Source organism: Pristiophorus japonicus, chromosome 3, assembly GCF_044704955.1.
Source record: "Pristiophorus japonicus isolate sPriJap1 chromosome 3, sPriJap1.hap1, whole genome shotgun sequence".
Classification (NCBI taxonomy): domain Eukaryota; kingdom Metazoa; phylum Chordata; class Chondrichthyes; family Pristiophoridae; genus Pristiophorus; species Pristiophorus japonicus.
This window is the reverse complement of record NC_091979.1, coordinates 263,587,262-263,595,163: the sequence shown is the minus strand read 5'-3', so window position 1 is coordinate 263,595,163 and position 7,902 is coordinate 263,587,262.

Genomic DNA, 7,902 nt, shown 5'->3' with positions numbered 1-7,902 from the left:
TTTTGGCAAGTAAAATCAAGGTGAATCCAAAAATGTTTTATAAATACATCAAGAGCAAGAGGATAAATAAGAAGAGTATGGCCTATTAGAGGCCATAAAGGTAATCTGTGTGTGGAGGTGGAAGATGTGAGTATGGTTCTTAATGAAAACTTTCCATCTGTTTTGAAAAAAGAGAGGGGCGAGGCAGACATTGCAATCAGGAGTGTGAAATATTAGATGAAATAAACATAGTGTGGGAGGAAGTATTAAGGGGTTTGGCATCTTTGCAAGTGGATAAATCCCAGGCCCGGATGAAATGTATCCTAGGCTGTAAAGAGAAGCAAAAGAGAAAAGAGCAGAGGCTCTGACCATAATTTTCCAATCCTCTCTGGCTACAGGTCTGGTGCCGGAGGACTGTAAACTTTGTACCTTTGTTTAAAAAGGGAGAAAGGGATAGACTGAGGAATTACAGGCCAGTCAGCCTAACCTCGGTGGTGGAAAAATTATTGGAAAAAATTCTGAGGGACAGGATAAATCTTCATTTAGAAAGACATGGATTAATCAAAGACAGTCAGCATGGATTTGTTATGGGAAGATCGTGTCTGACTAACTTGATTGAATTTTTTGAGGAGGTAACAGGGAGCGTCAATGAGGGTAGTGCATTTGATGTAGTGTACATGGATTTTAGCAAGGCTTTAGATAAAGTCTCACAGGGCAGACTGGTCACAAAAGTAAAAGCCCATGGGATCCAAGGCAAAGTGGCAAGTTGGATCCAAAATTGGCTCAGAGGCAGGAAACAAAGGGTAATGGTTGGTGGGTGTTTTTGTGACTGGAAGGCGGTTTCCAGTGGGGTTCTATAGGGCTCAGTACTAGGTCTCTTGCTTTTTGTGGTATAAGAACATAAGAACATAAGAATTAGGAGCAGGAGTAGGCCTTTAGGCCCTTCGAGCCTGCTCCGCCATTCAATGAGATCATGGCTGATCTTCTATCTCAACTCGACTTTCCAGCACTATCCTCATATCCCTTGATTCCTTTAATATTCAAAAATCTATCATTGTCTGTCTTCAATATATTCAAAGACCGAGCCACTACAGCCGTCTGGGGTAGAGAATTCCAGAGATTCATCACCCTCTCAGTGAAAACTCGAGAGGATATAGGCCGAGTCTACTCAATCTCTCCTCATAGGACAATCCCCCCACCCCAAGAATCACTCAATGGCAAGCATATCCTTCCTTCAGTAAGAAGACCAAAACTGTACACAATACTCCAGATGAGGTCTCACCAAGGCCCTAGATAATTGCAGTAAGACGTCTTTACTCATACTCAAATCATCTTGTAATAAAGGTCATTTTCTTTCTTAATTGCCTGCTGTACCTTCATGTTAACTTTCAGTGATTCATGTACAAGGAGACCCAGGTCCTTATCAACAGAAACACTTCCCAATCTCTCACCAATTAAAAAATACTTTGCTTTTCTATTTCTCTTACCAAAGTGGATAACTTTATATTGCTACAGGTATAACTATATATCAATGATTTACACTTGAATGTAGGGGGTATGATTTTGAAAATGATACAAAAATAGGCTGCGTGGTTGATAATGAAGAAGAAAGCATGTAGACTGCAGGAAGATATCAATGAACTGGTCAGGTGGGCAGAGCAAATGGAATTCAATCCTGAGAAGTGTGAGGTAATGCATTTGGGGAGGGCGAACAAGTCAAGGGAATACACATTAAATGGTAGGACACTGAGAAATGTAGAGGAACAAAGGGACCTTGGAGTGCATGTCCACAGATCCCAGAAGGTAGCAGGCCAGCTAGATAAGGTTGTTAAGAAGGCATACGGAATACTTGCCTTTATTAGCCGAGGCATACAATACAAGAGCAGGGATGTTATGCTTGAACTGTATAAAACACGAGTTAGGCCATAGCTAGAGTACTGTGTGCAGTTCTGATCATCACATAACAGGAAATATGTGATTGCACGAGAGAGTGTACAGAGGAGATTTACGAGGATGTCGCCTGGACTGGGGAATTTTAGCCCTGAGGAAAGATTGGATAGGCTGGATTTGTTTTCTTTGGAACAGACGAGGCTGAGCGGAAACCTGATTGAGGCGTATAAAATTATGAGGGGCCTAGATAGGGTGGATAGGAAGGATTTATTTCCCTTAGCAGAGGGGTCAACAACCAGGGGGCATAGATTTAATGTAAGTGGTAGGAGATTTAGAGGGAATTTGAGGAGAAATGTTTTCATCCAGAGGGTGTGGGGGTCTGAAAGGATGGTAGAGTGAGATGCAGAAACCCTCCCACATTTAAAAAGTACTTGGATGTCCACTTGAAGTGTCGTAACCGACAAGGCTATGGACCAAGAGCTGGAAAGTGGGATTAGGCTGGATAGCTCTTTGTCGGCCGGCACGGACATGATGGACCGAAATGTCCTCCTTCCATGCTGTAAATTTCTATGATTCTATGATTCTATGATGACCAATGGATAACCTTTGAAGTGTAGTTACTGTTGTTACACCATGGCAATCAATTTGAGCACCACAAGATCGCACAACCAGTTATGAGATAAATGACCAGATCATCTAACTGTGATGTTGGTTAAGGGATAAATATTGTTCACCATACCAGGACAACTTCCCTGTCCGTAAATCGTGCCGTGGAATCTTTTACACCCACCTGAGAGGGAAGACACAGTGTGGTGGTGAAAGATCTGGCTACATTATGTACTCAAATTATCTGGGGCTTGAACCCACGACTGTCTTACTCACAGGCGAGAGTATGACCACTGATGCAAGATTGACAATCCAATCCTAAAGGGTCTGACAGAAAACAGTCTGCATCCTGGGCACCAGCGTCTGGAACCTGATACATAGGGTACTATCTGTCCTGTTGTCTTTTGCTACTCAAGCTACAGTATGTGCCGATGTGGAAGAGGAAGCTCCTATTGGTCCCTTGCTGCTTCTTAGGTGGGGATCTACTGCAGATTCCAAAGAAGCTGCCACATGTTCCATTTATGTCAGCAACAAAGAAAAAGCTTTCCTGATGTTGCCGCAAGTGAGAACTTGTCTTCAGAAAACGATCTGAGAATCTGCATGTAGTGTAATATTCCTCAAACATCCTGTTCAGGTGGGTTCTGACTTTTAAAAAATGTTATAGAGAATAAAACAAAGATTGGAGCTCTCATATGGGGAAAAGGTAAACCTGAAGTAAATATGAATAAACTTAAAAAAATATATATAAATCTTTTTTCAAAGTTTTTTTTTTAATTGAAAATGTTATTACAATGGAGAAATTTGACACTCCACAAAAATAAAATCTGTTTTTTAGGGCCATAACATTTGTTTGGCAGTCAATATGCTGTTTAAAACTCCAGTTACACCAAATCCAACAAGGTCTAATTTCAATAAAAACAGAAAATGCTGAAAATATTCAGCAGGTCAGGCAGCATCTGTGGAGCGAGAAACAGAGTTAACGTTTCAGGTCGATGACTCTTCGTCAGAACTCGAAAAAGTTAGAGATGGGACACATTTTTAAGCAAGTGTAGGGGCAGGGAAAGTGGGGAGGGAAGGAAAGAATGAAAGGGAAGGTCTGTGATAGGTTGGAAGGCAGGAGAGATTAAGAGACAAAAGGGATGGTGGTGCAACGCAAGAGATGGCAATGGGACAAATTAGGAAACAAAAGATGAGACTAGATGAGATGTAAATGGAAATGGCAGAACCATCAACAACTGCCACGTGAAAAAAAAATGTAGGCAGAGATTATGGTCTGAAATTGTTGAACTCGAAATGGGATATTTAACAACAGTATTACTGTTGAAAAGTCCAAGTTTTCATCAGTTTCACTGATTACCCTGATTACACTAATTCCCGGCTTTGTGGTCGGGGGGGAGGGGCAGTCACAGCGCAGTCAGTGTCGGAGCAGTGACTGACTGACCGCAACTGCAGGATTTCCGCGTTAGGATGCGCACACGCAGTTGCGGTCAGATTCAAAGTGGTAATAACAGCGAATGCTGTTTGTTCGCTGCTATTACCCATCACAAATTCCGGGCCTATGTTTCTTTGGTTATCAGACTAAATAATATATATTGTCACAGGTGAATAATGCAGAGTCTAAAATGGCTGCTATCTAGTAATATACACACAATGCAGAATAGTGTTACTAAATCCAAAACTGGTCAAATTCTTTATCCTCCAACAACACTATCGGTGCACAGCATAACGACATTCTTTATTGACCAATGTTTACCAACTGACATAATTTCAACTAATTGTCCAGTAGCAACTAAGAAAAGCTGACTAACGTTTATGATGATTATACGCTGTATTAACAAAGGCAACATTCTTCTAGATCCTTGTCTTTCAAATCCCTGCCACAACCAGGGAACCTGTGAAACAACTGCTTCAGGTTTCCAATGCCGATGTCCTCGTCCATTTAATGGAAAACGCTGCCAAAAAGGTAATCTTCTTATTAATGAATGTTCTAAATAAATGCCTCGAAAATGTTGATATTTACCAAGTTACATTTAATGGATGAATAGTATTTGTATAGATTACTGTGCTTTCTCTGTGCTTGCCCCCACCTTAACGCAGAAACATGGTTGGGATAGCGAACTCAGCAATTTGGAGGATTAAGCCTCTATGCCTTAAAGCTACATTGCAGCTTATTAGTGCTCCAATCTTATTTGTCACTGCACCACCCACTGAGATCGTAAGCATATCAAGCCTTAAGTAGGCTCGTGTTTTTGCTGCAACTGTTAATGCACATCAAAGTACATGCAGTGAAAGCAGCTCAATGCCATTGCTAGTTGACGGAACCATTTGATAAAATTCATTTCATTAGTGTGATCAGCTTAGTGAATGATTTACAACCAATTCAAGTATGTTTTGGGGTAGAGTCTCCACACGGTTGAACTGTTTTTTTAGTGCAATTTGCCCGAAATCGCGTAACCCATGCAAAAGATCGCGGAATTTTAAGCGCAAATTACGTGCAGCGCAAATCGAGTTTCCACGATTTTTGCGATAGTTTAAAAAACATTACGCTAGAAGCCGGCCCCACAAAACGAGTCTCTCCCCCAGATTGAATTATTCACCATTGGGAGTTTCCACTAATTGCATTCGTAAACAGGCCTACGAGAAGGCTCCAAAAATTAAGCTGGAACTTTTGGGCGTAAGGATACTAATAGGTATGTTTTAAAAAAAGTTTGAATGTATCTTTTTTAAAAATTTACTAAGAAACTGACTACTGTACCCCAATATAACTAGCAAATGGTTCTGTATTATGTTTTACTAGTCATTTCAGTAATTTAAAATCGGGTTACTCACAGAGGGTGGATTGACACTGTGATTTAAAATGCTGAAATTTTGTGATAAACCCATGTTCAGCTCTATTAATCAAACTGCACCAAGTTACCAATCTTAAATATTACAAAGAATATTTCTTTAAAGGAACAAGTTATCAATCTTAAATATTACGAAGAATATTTCTTTAAAGAAAAAATTACACTTTAAAAAGCTGCCTGATTGCGTTGGTTCATAGTAGATTTTCCGTTCGTCGATATGCAAATGAGTTTGAGCGGAAACTCGAGAAAAAAAAGCACTTCACAAAACTGGCACAAATTTCGACACCCGGATCACCAATTGCACCCAAAGCACCCCATTATGAAACGTTGGATCAATATTTTTCTTTTTCTGCAAGAGTTACTGAAGATTAAACCATAATTATGTGAGAGCAGATGGAATCCTCGCTGAGGGTAGATCTACTTGTGGATGAGTCTCTCAATTCAGTTCTTAATCTGTATTGGATGGTCAACTAAAACTATGGAGGACTGTTTTGCAACAGAAGAGTATGTTCTACAAAAAGATCAACATATCTGAAGAAGAAATTAATATGCCTTGGCTTTTTTGTTTAATCGTTCATGGGATGTGGGCGTCAGTGGCAAGGCCAGCATTTATTTCCCATCCCTAATTACCCTTGAGAAGATGGTAGTGAGCCACCTTCTTGAACCGCTGCAGTCCGTGTGATGAAGGTATTCCCACAGTGCTGTTAGGAAAGGAGTGCCAGGATTTTGACCCAGCGACAATGAAGAAACGGCGATATATTTCCAAGTCAGGATGGTGTGTGACTTGGAGGGGAACGTGGAGATGGTAGTGTTGCCATGTGCCTGCTGCCCTTGTCCTCCTAGGTGGTAGAGGTCACGGGTTTGGGAGGTACTTCTAAAGAAGCCTTGGTGCGTTGCTGCAGTGCATCTTTTAGATGGTACACACTGCAGCCACGGTGTATGCCGATGGTGGTGGGAGTGAATGTTTTAAAGTGGTGGATTGGGTGCCAGTCAAGCGGGCTGCTTTGTCCTGGATGGTGTCGAGCTTCTTGCATGTTGTTGGAGATGCACTCATTCAGTTCACTTCAGGAAAAGCAAACAGTATACACGTTGGAGTTGAGATAAATTTATGCCAGAGCAATGATGGTGCAGAAGGCCCAACTGCTTGATTTTGCCTTGTTTTCCACCATTACCCTACCTAGTTTCGGGCAGGATAGTGAAGGAAAATCCAGTACCTGCCTTCAGACCATGGTGCACACTGTAATCACTACAGAAAAGTGTTGTGCTCTAATAGCATCCTTTCTAAATTCTTGTTCATGAGGTCAGAATCCGAATACTCAGCAGCTGAGGAAATCGATGAGCTGGCTCTGCAGCAACAGGTTCCTGATCTTTCATTGTCACCAGCATCAGCTCTTTGTGCTTTGTGTGTCACCTGGATACCATTCTGCAACTCATTTTCTAAGTCTCGCTGAGTGGATATACGTATTATGCTGTTTGCACAAGAAGAAGTGATCGATGTCGGATGCTTTGAACTTCTATCTTCTGGGGAGACATTGAGACCTGGCCGTACTTCCTGTGATGCACCTATAGAAGATGAGCATAGGTTAGAATACCTGCTGCATGACACCCCTTCACATGTTCACTGCATGAGAATGAATTGTGTGGGTGGTTTGTGCTTGAGTGGGGCTTTGCATGAATGGATGAATAGGATGAGGAAGAAGGACACAAGAAGGATGGTATTCATCCTGAGCTTTGAAGAGGCTTTTACTGTCGGCTTCCCCCTCTCTCTCTATGCCCTTTGGTCCAATGATCTTAAAGGTGACATCTTCAAATGCACTCGAGCACTTATGTTTTGAGAGCTTCCTCCAGTCCACGTCTGCTACCTTCTGTTATGCAATGTCTTAACCTGCAAGTAGAGAAGAAGAATTGAGAAGTTAGACGTGTCTGGAGCACACATAGTGAGATTCAAGTGACCATCCTGCATCCTGACTGGACGTAATTATATGCATATGGATCACGTGACAAGATTTAGATGGCAAGATTTATGGTGGGAAGCCCTTTAAGGATATTGTGCAGGAAGAGTTGCAGATATAAGTTAGTGCTGAGTAGTATGCCCTGCTGCAGAATTGCCACACAATGGGCCCAAATATGGCCAGGAATTACTCTGTTTTTTTGGAGCCACTTGATTTTTCTGGAGTATCTTAAAAATCCCCATTCTGCACATTTAATTTGCACCAGTGCAAGTGAGTTAGTTAGGATTTTTTTTAGTTTTTTTTTCCAAAAGGGGCGTTACCAGCCATCTATGCCTGTTTTGGCCATTTAAGACAGTTTGGACAGCTAATAGTTGCTTCAAACTAAATTAGGCCAGCACAGAAAACCTTTGTGAAGAGTTAAGAAATCAGCGCAGGTAAGTACATTCTAAAGCACCAAGCACTAAACAAAGCACAAAAATAAGCATTCAATAACTAATAAAAAATACAAGGAAGCCGTGAGGACCTGCACCTAGCACCAAGACTTACAAAGCACAAAACAAAGCACAAAAAATAAGCAATTAATTAACAAATAAAAAATAGAAGGAACCCTGCACCTAAAGCACCAAGAC